Source organism: Lissotriton vulgaris, chromosome 3_1 (genome assembly GCF_964263255.1).
Source record: "Lissotriton vulgaris chromosome 3_1, aLisVul1.2, whole genome shotgun sequence".
NCBI lineage: Eukaryota > Metazoa > Chordata > Amphibia > Caudata > Salamandridae > Lissotriton > Lissotriton vulgaris.
The window spans coordinates 2,052,800,815-2,052,814,611 of NC_141689.1; the positions used below are offsets into that span (position 1 = coordinate 2,052,800,815).

Sequence of the window (13,797 nt, forward strand, 5' to 3'; positions counted from 1 at the left end):
CTTGTTCATCTGAAAGAAACAGGTTAGTTTTAGATTCCTTACCTTAGAATAGATACCCCAGCAATACCAACCCCGGTGGTGGGTCTGCGAACCAATAATCACACCAGAAAATAGTGGAGGACGGAACGGCTAAGAAGCCATCCCTCCGGACTTGGCTGTCCAGGCAGTAGTGTCTTGCAAACGTGTGCAGCGAGGCCCACGTAGCTGCCTGACAGATGACCTGCAAAGGGATTCCCCGGCCCAGGGCAGTGGTAGCGGCCGTGGCCCGAGTGGAATGGGCTCTCAGCCCAACAGGAGGCTCCTTCTTAGCCAAGGGATAGCATGCCTTGATACACAAGACGACCCAACGAGAGATGGTCCGCTTGTGCCCCGCTCGTCCCTTCTTAGCGCCCACGTAACCAACTAAGAGTTGGTCATCCACCCGGAACTGGCGTGTGCGATCTAGATAGAACCAAAGCGCATGTTTTGGGTCCAGACTGTGAAGCCGCTCTTCCTCTTTTGAGGGATGCGGTGGTGGAAAGAAGGTGGTCAAGGTGACAGACTGCCCGATGTGGAAGGCAGTGACAACCTTGGGGAGGAAAGAGGGTCTAGTCCGCAACACAACCTTGTCCAGATGGACAGAAAGGAAAGGAGGCTTGGATGAAAGAGCCTGGAGCTCACTCACTCTCCTGGCAGAGGTGATGGCAACCAGGAAAGCAGTCTTCAGAGTAAGAAGGCGGAGAAAACAGTTGTGAAGTGGCTCAAAGGGAGCGCACATCAGATAGGTAAGAACAACGTTCATGTCCCACTGAGGCATCACAAACGGAACAGGGGGAAGCATGTGTGTGATGCCTTTCAGAAACTGAGTTACAATAGGGGATGTTATGTTGTTTGTAGGAGAGTAGGGTCTGCAATCCTATGATCACCCAGATTTTTTGCTTTTGTTTCACTGGTTTACGACTTTCTCTGGCTGTGGGCCTGCCAATCAGACCCACGGCCTGGCTGTTCTCTGTCTAAATTACGACATGTACCCTAGGTGCAGTTACCAAATGGAACAGGGCCACCTTATCAGACCCTGTAACTCAGGGCAGAGGTGTACCCAGGGCCTACCAGGGGCTGAAGCATGTATTATGCCACCCCTGGCTGGCCTCCTAAATCTGACACAACTGGCTGCATGACAGCTGGGGCAAAGTCGTGTAATCACCCTTTGCTGTAGATATAGTATACCTATATCTAACCCTAAAAATGGACACACAGATTCCTATCAGTCACTCCTATGGCAGGCCTTGACAATCCTGAAGGCAGAGTGCTTGGAATCGTGTGAAATGGTGCTCTGGCATGAGCTGAGCCCGTTTGCAGCTTGCGGACCAAGTCCTAATAGCTGTTCCATGATATCGCATACCATATACTCTTAAGTGCATTATAATCCTCGCGGTTAAATGCTATCTTTGGTATGGCTTTATCAAAACATGTCGAGTAAGGTGTCATATGAATTGGAATACTAACCCCTCGCCAATTCTGGCGACGGGGTTAGCATTCCACCCTTCTAGAGGGACACGACATGTATGTAACTGTGAACCCCGGTTAAAGTTAAACGAAGCCTCAGCTCCACAAAATGGATGCTGCCACCACAGACACGAGTCTGACCCCCTGCAGCTGGGAGTCCTTCCAGCGAGGGGAGCCTGGACAAAGGGTTTCCTGTCAAGGGCGGTGCTAGCACCGTCCCAGACAGGGTTTTGTGTATCCTGGATAGGCAGGGCTTTACAGGAAGGTGACTGCTGAGTGGCACCCCGGTGCTCACTACGCATAGGCCGGTCAGAACCAGTTCCAGGGGCACACCAGCCCCTGGCCTGGGGAAAGTCCGGCATGGGAGAGGGGTGTAACCACCCCCCTCCTAGTCCCACCCATAGGCAGGACCTAGTCACCGGGTCAGCCCCTTTTCTTAGTATAAAGATAGGAGCGGGCCCCCTGTTCAAATTAGATCATCTTTGGAATCAAGACACGACTTTCTGCGAAAGGACATCAAGATTTCTTCTTCAAGATTCTCCCTTGTGACTAAGGAGTAATCACCCTGCATCCGCAGGCACCATCAAGAACACTGCGGTCTGCTGCAAGTCCTTCCTCAGGAATCCGACGACACAGCTCGACGAGACCCGGCTTCCCTGGCACCTCTGACCTCTACTCACCTCTACAGCCAAGCTGAGAACCGTGAGTGCGACGAGACCTCGAGGGACCGACGATCGCCAAGACTGCATGACTTCTTTACAGCAAGCCCACCGAGTGTTCCACTGGTGAGTGCTTTGGGGTCCGAGAAGCCCCGACCCTGAGCAGCTCCAGCACCGAAGATCAGCCCTCCAGCATCTCCACGATCTGCGTGGGGCCCTTCTGCTTTTTGCTGCTCACCGCGTTGTTTGGCTACTAGCCAGCTGGCTTGTGGCCTTCTTAACGACGCCCGACGACATCACTGCTGCTGGTCTGGTTGCTCCAGACTGGCCCTTGCTTCCTTACAAAAGAGAAGCACCCCGGACCCTCCTGGTCCACTCCAGACGCCATTTTAGGTCCACCGCGTGGGCTTGAATTTGCCAAGGCTTTGTTGCCCAATCCTGGGTCCAGCGACGCCGACAGCTTCATCCATCGTGGGACAGCTCGCTCCTCCATCCTGGTCGCCGACAACGCCTCCTGGTCTGTGAGATCTGCAGAGCCCAGCGTCGCCCACTCACCTAGTCGAGGTGACTACCATCCGGTGCCCTCCTGGTGCCACCTGACTACTGGCTAGTAGTCACGAACTTGGTCCCCTCTGCTTTCAGGTGTCATCTGTCTTCAAATCCAGGCTTGGATCACTTCGAACTCTCTTCACTGGTCGCCTGCCAGCATCTTTCTTCCAGGCTCCTGGTCCGTCTACGAGGATTCCCAACGTCTTTTGAGACCTATGCAGCTGCAGCCCCTGGGCTAGGTAACTTCGGCATTTTGGTGCCCCAGCATAGCCTCACTATCCAAGGGTCAGAATCCACTTTCGTTTTCCTCCTACCAGGTCGGGTTCGCCCGAGAACACTAACTCTGTGAAATCTAGCTACCATAGACTTTGTCCCGCATCACGCGTGAGAGTGCACACTCTGCACCCGAGTCCCCTGGGTCTCCTAGAAGTAATCTAACGATTCTATAGTCAAGTCCTAGCGATTCCAAAGCCTATTAGTATTGTACTTACCTGCTAGTAATTTCGCATTCCACTTCCAGAGTATATGGTTTTCCGTGCCCCTCGGGCATTTGTATATACTGTGCTAACTTAAGTATTTTCGTAAGAGTTTTGTTTTGTGCTTAGTACCCTGTCCTCATAAAGAGTACAGGGCTGTTGTGATCTTAATAAATACACTGTTTATTTTCATAACACTTGTGTGGTGTCCTTTCACTTGGTGTTCAAGGGGTATATGTGTGGTATAACAGCTGGCTTAACACGCCCTCTCGAGTCTTTAGCCTTAGACTGCTCGTATCCACGCTACTAGGATAGCTGGTCTATAAGGTTGACTTACAACCAATCATCAATAAGGGTTGCTGGACTGATACATAGTGTTCACTAGAATAGTGAGCACTGCATATCAGGCCACCTTCTCACATTGTTGTTATGTTGTTGTTGGAAGGGAGATTTCTTCAGTCTTCTGTGGAGCAGAACGTCGAAGTCCAGAGTTTCTTCTTGTAAAGTTGTTCAGGATAATCTAATTTGGAATGGGACCAGCTCCTACCTTTATCCGGCTAAAGGGGGCTGTACTAAGACTAGGTCCCTCCTCTGGGTGGGACCAGGAAGAGGGGTGGTTACACCCCCTATCCTTTGTCCGGTCTTGCGCCAGCTCTGGGGCTGGAGTGCCCCAGGAACTGGTTTAGACCGGCATATGCACAGGGACACCTTGTGTGCCCCAGGCATGTCTCATTCCTTTCAGCCCAGTCCTACCTAATAAACAAAATCCTGTCTGGGGTGGTGGTAGCACCTCCCAAGGCAGGAAATCCTTTGCCCAAGCCTCCCTCGCTGGAAGGACTCCCAGCAGCAGGAGGTCAGACTTGTGTCTGTAATAACAGGGAAGACCAAGTTACACTAAGCACCCTCTTTACAGTTCAAAGTCAAGAAACAGACATTCTTTTTTGTTTCCAAATGCGAAAATAAAGTTATGGTTCTTTTTCACCAATTTCAACAGTCAGTCCATTGGTAGTAAGGCTTCAAAGCATGGATCCAAAACCGTGTGTAATACTTTCAAAGTCTTTATTTTGAACACATTAAAACGTTTTTTTCCAGCTTGGCTCTGCCGACACGTGTTTCGCCCTCAGGGGGCTTTTTCAAGGCAATCTAGATAAAGAAGCACTTATTTTCAAACAGTTCTTGTTGGTTGGGCGTAGCAGGTACGATGTAATAAGAGTCCTATTGATTCCAATGCTGACAGCTAAGTAGATACAGGTGCAAGTTCCAGTTATATTGTCAAAAAAGTCGCGTAAATCACTGTGTGGAGATCAATTCTTTATGTCCATGTAGTTAGCAATCCCGTAGACCATGATAAGTCTTGCCAGTTCAGCTCGTGTCTCCCCGATCTCCACTGCTGGACGCGTCAAGGCAAAAAAAGCCCCCTGAGGGCGAAACACGTGTCGGCAGAGCCAAGCTGGAAAAAAACGTTTTAATGTGTTCAAAATAAAGACTTTGAAAGTATTACACACGGTTTTGGATCCATGCTTTGAAGCCTTACTACCAATGGACTGACTGTTGAAATTGGTGAAAAAGAACCATAACTTTATTTTCGCATTTGGAAACAAAAAAGAATGTCTGTTTCTTGACTTTGAACTGTAAAGAGGGTGCTTAGTGTAACTTGGTCTTCCCTGTTATTATTGATACGAGCATTAAGTTGCTCTGTGTAACACCCCGGGTGGTGGGTGTCTTACCAGGTTCTTAGTGCACCTCTTCCCTTGACACTGTACACACGACTTGCCCAGAGGAAATAGTCTTTGACAGAAGGTGCGGACGCTTTCTCTCACTGAGAAACGCTACCACCAACATTATTGTATTACTTAGACTTGTGTCTGTGGTGGCAGCATCCATTTTGTGATGCTGAGGCTCGAGTTAACTTTAACAGGGGGTTCACAGTTACATACATGTCGTGTCTCTCTAGAAGAGTGGAATGCTACCCCCGTCGCCAGAATTGGCGACGGGGTAGTATTCCAATTCGTATGACACCTTATTCGACATGTTTTGATAATGTTATACCAAAGTTGGCAATAACCGCGAGGATTATAATGCACTTAAGAGTATATGGTATAGCGTTATCATGGAAACAGCTAAAGGACTTGGTTCCGAAAGCTGCAGACAGGCTCAGCTCATGCTAGAGCACCATCTCACATAATTCCAAGCACTCTGCCTTCAGGATTGATAAGGCCTGCCATAGGAGTGACTGATAGGAGTATATGTGTCCATTTTAGGGTTAGATATAGGGATACTATATCTAAAGCAAAGGGTGATTACACCACCTTGCCCCAGCTAATTGATCAGCCAGTTGTGTCAGATTTGGATGGCCAGCCAGGGGTGGCATAATACATGCTGCAGCCCCTGGTAGGCCCGGAGTGCATCTATGCCCTGGGTACCTAAGGTACACTGTACAGGGGCTGATAAGGTGACTCAGTATCCAATTAGATATGTACCTAGAGTACATGGAATCCATTTTACAGAGAGAGCAGTGGGCCTGGGTCCTGAATAGCCGGACCCCAGGTCAACCAAGTGGAAAAACCAGCAAAACACCAGGCAAAAAGTTGGGGGCAACCATAGTCAGATATCCACTTTCCTACAGGGGACTTGAACAAAGACCGTTGATTAGGCAGCCTTAGAAAGGCTGAAAGGACAGAAAGGTAGCCCTTGATAGTGCCTAGAGCAGAGCCCTGCTGGGCGAGAGAAAGAAGGAAGAGAAGAACCTCAGAAAGAGGGGCAGAGAGAGGATCCACAGCCTTTGCCGTGCACCATGCCACAAATCTGTTCCACCTGTATGCGTATACCGATTTTGTGGAGGGACGCCTAGCTGCCAGAATTACATTACAGACTTCAGGAGGCAAGTCAAATGGCCTCAACTGCCGCCGCTCAATCTCCAAGCATGGAGGTGGAGACTGGACATATTCGGTTGGAAGACCGTTCCCTGCTGCTGCGACAGAAGGTCCTCCTGAAGAGGCAGACGAACCGGGGATCGACTGACATACTGAGTAGCTCAGGATACCAGTACCTCCGTGCCCAGTCCGGAGCCCCAAGGATGACTTGGGCCCGGTCACGTTTCATCTTCTTCCGCACTCTGGGCAGAAGTGGTATAGGCGGAAAGGCGCACAATAGACCGCAACTCCACTAGCGACGAAAAGTGTCTCCGAGGGAGTGCCGCCTTGAAAATTCCAACGCTCAGAACTGATGACAGTGCGCGTTCTCTTCGGTGGCGAATAGATCTAACCAAGGCTCTCCCCACTGCAGAAAGAGACCTTAACCCACGTCCGAGTTCAGACGCCATTCGTGATCCATCATGCACCGTCGGCTGAGTTTGTCCGCCCTGGCGTTCAGAGAACCTGCCAGGTGTTGAACCACCAGGGTCACGCCCTGATGTTCCAGCCACTGCCAGAGGCGCAGAGCCTCCTGGCATAGGGTCCACGACCCCACCCCGCCCTGTTTGTTGCAGTACCACATGGCGGTGGTGTTGTCCGTTAACACCTGCAATACACTCCGCCGGACAGAGGGGAATGCCTTCAGTGCAAGCCGAATCGCCCGCAGCTCCAGAAGGTTGATGTGGAGCCGGGACTCCGCCGGAGACCAGAAGTGTCTGATCTCCGCCTCTCCCATGTGGCCACCCCAGCCCTGGAGGGACGAGTCCGCCACAACCATGTGCTCCGGCTGGAGAAGGGAGAGGGATCTGCCGCTGACCCAATCGCGGTCCGTGAGCCACCACTGCAGCTGTCTCGCAGTGCCCTCCGAGATCAGGACATGGTCGGACAGGTCGCCCTGATGCTAGTCACACTGAAACTTCAGGTCCCACTGCAGAGCCCGCATCCGCCATCGGGCGTGATGCACCAGAAGGATGCAGGAGGCCATCAGCACCAGAAGCCGCAGCGTCAACCTGACCGAGACTCGGGATAAAGGCTGAAAGATCGGAATCAGAGCCTGAATATCCCAAACCTGCTGCTCGGGAGGATAAACCCGAAACTGCGCTGAGTCGAGAACCGCTCCGATGAACAGGAGCTTCAGGGAGGGGCACAGGTGTGACTTCAGCACATTGATGGAGAACCCCAACTGGTGCAGGAGGTCTGCCGTCGCCTGGAGGTGGCTGACAACTGTCTGGGGCGAGCCCGCCTTCAACAACCAGTCGTCGAGGTAGGGGAAGACTGAAACACCCAACATGCGCAGGTGAGCTGCGACCACCGCCATCACCTTCGTGAACACCCGTGGGGCGCTAGTAAGGCCGAAGTGGAGCACGGAAAACTGAAAGTACTCGTGGCCTACCGTGCACCGCAGGTAGCGCCGGTGGGCCGGCAGGACGGGAATGTGGAAATATGCGTCCTGAAAATCCAACGCTACCATCCAGTCACCTGGGTCCAGGGCAGCTAAGACGTGAGCTAGTGTCAGCATTTTGAACTTCTCCTTCCGGAGGAAGCCGTTGACATTCTGTAGATCCAAGATAGGGCGTAGGCCCTATTTGCCCTTCCTGGGTACCAGAAAGTAGTGGGAGTAGCAACCACACTTTACTTCAGGCCCAGGAACGCGCTCGATGGCCCCCTTGGCCAAGAGGACCTTAACTTCCTCCTGCAGAAGTCGCAAGTGATCCCCGACACGCAGTGGTACTGCGGTGGCATGGCTGGAGGGGTCGCCTCGAAGGGGAGGGAGTAGCCCCTTCGGGCGATTTGCAGCACCCACCTGTCCGATGTGGCAGTGGAGGAGGTGATGGTGAACCCTGCCCCTCCACTGGCGTCACATGGGCCTGAAAGCTCGGACTAGGAGGGTTATGAGGCGGATGCTGCAGGGGTAGCTGTGGACTGACCTCGCCGTTGTCCCCGACCGTCGCCATGGCGGTTTCCACGGCCGCCACCACGTTGGAAATTAGTCTGCGGTGCGTGGCTGGCAGCACGTGTGGGGACGCCCCTTCCTTGGCCACGAAAGGAGCGAAAGGCACCCGCTTGCTGGTGCGGGGCCAAGAGGCTCAAGGACTTGGTCGTAGCCCTGGAGTCCTTAACGCGCTCAAGCGCATGGTCCGCCTTGTCGCCAAAAAGGCGACGGCCATCAAACGGCATGTCCATGAGTGTATTCTGGATATCGGCCCAAAAGTTGGCGGACCTCAACAAGGCGTAGCAACGAATCGCCACGGTCGTTGCCATCGCTCTGCCGAGTGAGTCAGTGGTATCCAGCCCACACCGGATGGAAAAACGTGCCGCATCTCGACCCTCCGCAAGGGCTTGGGCGAGTTTAGCCTTGACCTCCGCCGGGCATTCTGGCAGCACGTTTGCGACCACGTCCCACAGAGAGTGGGTGTATTGGCCCAACAGGCACGCGGTGTTGGAAGACCGCAGTCCCAAACTCAGGGAGGAGTATACCTTTTTGCCGTATTGCTCGTACCTCTTGTATTCCCGATCGGGCGGATCCGTCGGGAATGCGGTCTGGGAGTTCGAGGGTGGGATGGGTGGACAGGAAACAAGGGTCACCTGGGGCCGGGCGGTGGCGTCTGGCCACGTTCCTATCTACAGGCGGACCTGTAGCGTGCCTGGACCAAGTGCCCAAAAGAACGTCAGTCAAGGCCTCATTAAAAGGCAGCAGAGGCTCAGCCGAGCTGGACTGCGGTTTAAGGACCTCAGTGAGGAGGTTAGTCCTCACGGCCGCGACGGGGAGCTCAAGGCCCAAGGCCCTGGCCGCCCGCGTCAGCACCACACTGTAGGTCACCCCCTCCAATGTAGACAAAACCAGTGTCTGGCGAAGTGTCCAGACCACTGGACACTTCCTGCTGGGACTGACAATCATGTGTCAGAGGGTCCTCAGACCCCTCCCAATACACCTCATCACCCATCTCCTGATAATCAGGGTTGTCAAAGGATGGGGCCGGTTCGTTGAAGTAGAAAACTCCAAGCGGCGTCGAATATGGTGCGGAGCGGCGCCGCTCCGACGCCAGAACCGGATCAAGGGAGGCATCGGGGACGGCGTCGCCCGAAGGCGGCGCCGGAGGTGACACCCTAGGGATCGGCGCCGGCGAGGTCGTCAGGTCAACCGGCGACGATCCGGATCCGGAAGCGGATCCAGCGGGGCCCGGCGGCGCTGGTCCCGAAGGCGTCTGCGTCGTCGGGGCCGAAGCACCCGCCGGCGTCGAGGCCGAAGCACCTGACCCGCTGGGGCCCCCAGACTGGTCCGCTGGGCCTGAAGGCGCCGCGGAGCCTGTCGGACGAGAGAGGGACCTAATGGCCATGAGGAAGCGCTCGATCTCCTCCGGCGTCGAGTCCTGCCCAGTCGGAAGAGCGATGACGTCTCTTTGCCTTCTTGTGCTTACTTGACGACTTCGAGCCCAAAGACCGATGGTGACTCCCGGAGCTATGATGGCTCCGACCCCGCGACCGGTCTCTCGACCTCTGTCCGGACCGGGACCTCTCGAGGCGCGGGCAGACTGCCTGAGCTCGAGCTGCTTGCGTCAGGGTTTGGCAGTCGGGGCAGGCCTTGTCGTCGTGGTCGAAGGCAAGAGCGTAAAGGCACTGGTGGTGAGGGTCGGTAACCGACATCAGTCGGTCGCAGTCCTCACAGGGTTTAAATCCAGGCATCCCTACCACCACCGTTCGGAGTCGAAAAGACTCCGAAAAACGATCAAAAGGTATCCAAAAAGTTAGTAAAAAATGGACTATGGGTACCACTTTTTCCGGATCTGCGCTGCTGGCGCGGAAAAAAGAAGAACTGATGTCAGCGCGCGAGGGCGGCGTCTAAGTACTCCGGCGACGTCATCCCGGCGCCAACGACGCCGACGACAAACACGGAGCTGCAGACGACGCCTACCGACGCGCAAGGGTACTGCTACGCAAAAGTGTCTTGATCCAGACTGACGCCTGGGGATATTCTAAGGTAGGAATCTAATACTAACCTGTTTCTTTCAGATTGGCTCATTTCCAGTGGATTTCAGGGATAGAATATGGCCTTCTGATTTCCCCGCCCTACTGCGAGCAAGGGCTCTGCCAAAAATCTCGGGGTTTGATTTAATGAAGACCTGAATTTTTCAACTCAGATAAAGAAGTTGACAGGGACATGTTTTGGTTCCCTGAAAATCTTGAAGAAATGTCTTCCTTTTTTGCCAGTCAGCGCTAAGGAGACTGTGGTCCGGGCACTGATTTTGTCCCACTTAGACTATGCCAATGCCCTTTTGGTCGGCAGCCCTGCTTATTTGACTAGGAAACTGCAAGTGGTCCAAAATGCGGCTGCTAGACTGCTACTGGGACTGCCTTTCAAACAGAGTGTTCGTATTCATTTACGTACCCTGCATTGGCTCCCGGTGGAGTCTTGCATTAAATTCAAAATGCTGTCCATTGTTCATTGCGCTCTTTATAGGCTAGGTACTATCTATTTGCAGAAGAGATGTGTCTTTTATAAACCTTCTCGACAACTTCGCTCATCGGATCAGCTTCTAATGCAGAATCCTCGGTTCAATCGCCATAGGCTAGGCGGTAATTTCTTTGTCTGCAAAGCTGGCTTGGCCTGGAACCGGTTACCGCTGACTCTTAGGAGTGTTCATGACCCATTGCTTTATTGAAAAAAAAAAAAAAAACTAAAATCGCTGCTCTTTTAAGCTTTGGTTCGGAGTGTGGATTAATTTAACTTTCTGGAGTTTGCGCCGGGACACTTTCAGTAAATGTGCGCTGTACAAATGAAATATAACAATAACAATATAACAATGTCTACAGGGGGGAAGGGAATCAACCGGTGCCAGAGCAGGAGAAGCTGGATCTGGAATGACAGTCATCCCACTCTGCATCTGGATCCGGAACTGTGACAGTGCCCTGGTCGTCATCAGAGGTGTCATCCTGGACGGGGGGCACAACAGGTGGTACATCATGCACTTCAAGCATTGGCTGAGGCTGTGGTAACTGAGCGTCAATGACACGAGCAGAAAAACAGTAGTGACAGGCACAACAACTGGAACAGGTGGCTGTGTTGCAAACCTTCTTCTGTAGTCCAACAGCATAGTTTTCAAGTCTGTCAGCAAGGAGGAAGGCATTTGGACTATCTCCTGTTGGTAGTCCTGTTGATATTGTGAGGGGGGACCATACTTCTCATAATCCTCCTATTCCCCTTCAGAATCTGTGTCCTGGCTCTTAGCGTGAGCTGAGAAGGGCTATCAGCATACCCAAAAGGTCCATCCACCTCTTCCGATTCCTCTCCTTCAAGGAGGAGTGCAGGAGGTAAAGGAGTCACCCTCCCGGGGGGAAGTCATTTGCGGTGTAATTCGACGTTTCCTCATCGAAATCGATTTTTTTTCCACCGTCGACAATGTAGTCAACGGGACCATCAACGATGGAGAGAATCGTCAACGTAGAAATTGGCAGTGTCAACGTTGTCGATGCAGCCGTCGTCGACGTAGTAGCCGCCGTCACACTCGTTGTCTACATCCTTGTCGACACCATTGTCGATTATATAAATACCACCAGCGTCGAAATAGTCGACACAGAGCCCTGTTGGTGACGAGGAAACCACGGGGCCAGAGACGAAGACTGTACCTTTGGTGCTTTCGTCTACGGATTCGTTGACAGCATCGTAGATGAGTGAGCCTTTTTCAGAGTCACCTCAGAAGTCTAAGATGAGGGCTTTTTGAAGATCTTTAGAGCCGCAGGAGGAGAAGATGGAGGATCAAAACTGGATTTGCTCACAAGTATTACGCATTCTGACAGTCCTTCCCTCTCCTTTACACCTTGGTGAGGAGATTTGACAGGACTAAGCCCTATAGACCTATCAGAGGTCTTATTTAAGGCCTTACCAGGGCGTTTCTCAGAAGGTGTAGTAGAAGCTCTACCCCTTTTTACAAACCTTCTGGAAGATGTCGCAGAAGAGGATTTGTCGCTGATACTGGCTCCTTCCTTGATTTTAGCTTCTTGTGCCAGGTCAAAAGACTCCCTTCATGGTCTCGCAGAGTCTTGGTAGAGAAGGTCCGGCATATTTTACAGTCTGCAGCCTTATGGTCTGGGTACACACAGTAAATACAGTCTTTGTGTTTGTCCTCAATATATAACCTCTTTTTAGCACAAGTAGCACAGGCTTTAAAGAGGGCCTTCTTCTCCTTATCAGACATCCTGAAGAAGTTGTTGAAGAAAAAACTGGTGAAAAGGTTGTAGAATTAAAGTTGTATGAAAAAACTGAGTAGAGCTCAGTGGAGACTCCCTTGCACAAAAGTCCAGAGGAAAATCTGAGGTTCTGACCTTCTCCCAGGAGGGTTCTAAGGGGTGAGGCTAATCTAATTGGTTGCTCATTTTATTTGGTGTCTTTTACAAAAAGAGGTGGATAGGTTGCAAAACAAGAATGGGCCTCAGCCTGGATTCTTTTTTCCTAATGGATTCTATTGCTATTTTATGTATACCGGGGACTCCTATTCAGACGACGGGGAATGAAACAAGCATAGGAATCTATGAAAGTTCCAATAAAGGAGTAACAAGAAAGCTGTTACACGTTTTATGAAGCAAGAGGGTTGTCTTTACCAGGTGCACATCATAAGATCAGATGCACACTTTCACAGCTAAAATAAAAAAAATTCAATGATTTTTAGGAAGCTGGCTCTGTTGTACCTTTGGGGACTCCCTGGACTCTGTGCACACTATACCTTACTTTGGTATAGTATATACAGAGGATAAATTAGGTAAGTACTAACAACTCTCTTTGTGGTAGTGTGGGAGAGCAGTTAGGCTTATCCAGAGGGTTTGTTAGGCATTTATTGTATTCACTCAATCAAACTGATGCACACACTCAGAGATTGAGTCCAGATCAATTGGATAAGTATATAAAAGGTAAAATCTTATTTTATTTTTAGAACTAAGCAGGACTTGGTACATGGTGGTAAAATATACTTGGAATGCAGGATTTCACAATGAGATGCAGTTATGATTCAATTGGGCAATATATACAGTTTAGTATTGATTCAGAAAGTAGTTTGCATTATACAATACAATAATTATGTTTTAGTTACTTTTAGATTACTTTGCGTACTGGGAGTGGTATGCCTAAGGCTCCCACAATTCAAGGTAAATAAGACTTTTTATACTTTTTAGTTTAGTTCTCCTTTCTGCATACAAACATTAGTCCATCACTTAGAACTTTTTAGGTCCAAAATCTAATATGGTTCCTATGGGAGAAAAAGTGTTAGTGGTTTCTTAGGTAAGTACACAACTTACGAGTGAGAGTTTTGGGGGTTAGGAGCAAGGTTCCCCCAAGGTCTAGATGGGCACTCTAGTTGTGCTACCAGCAGCACTGGGGCGACCGGGTACAGAGTGCAGGGGCCCAATGTTACCAATGAGGCTAAGAGGGCCTTCGGTTAGGGACTGCTGACAAGCAGGCCATTCGGTGTGGGGGCAAATCTCCTAGGGTTAAGGGCAGCACTGCAGGGGCAACGACTAGCACAGGAGCTGCACCACCAGCAGCACTGGGGCAGCCAGATGCAGGGTGCCAAAAAGACATCGGGACCCCATGCTTTTCAATGGAGACCTTTGGTTCTGCAAAGTTCCGGCAGGCCCGGGCAAGAAGACTTTCTGAAGGAGACTACTGGCTAGAGAGGTAAGTTGGGTTCTGGTGGGATGCCGGGAACAGTCAGTGGGGCCACCAAA

General features: G+C 51.4%; 1 protein-coding gene across 8 annotated transcripts in view; it reads right to left on the bottom strand.

Moving 5' to 3' along the window:
• Positions 1-13,797, bottom strand: part of PCM1 (pericentriolar material 1) — a 1,333,387-nt gene that overhangs the window by 910,792 nt on the left and 408,798 nt on the right. The gene's annotated exons all lie outside the window — the stretch shown is intronic.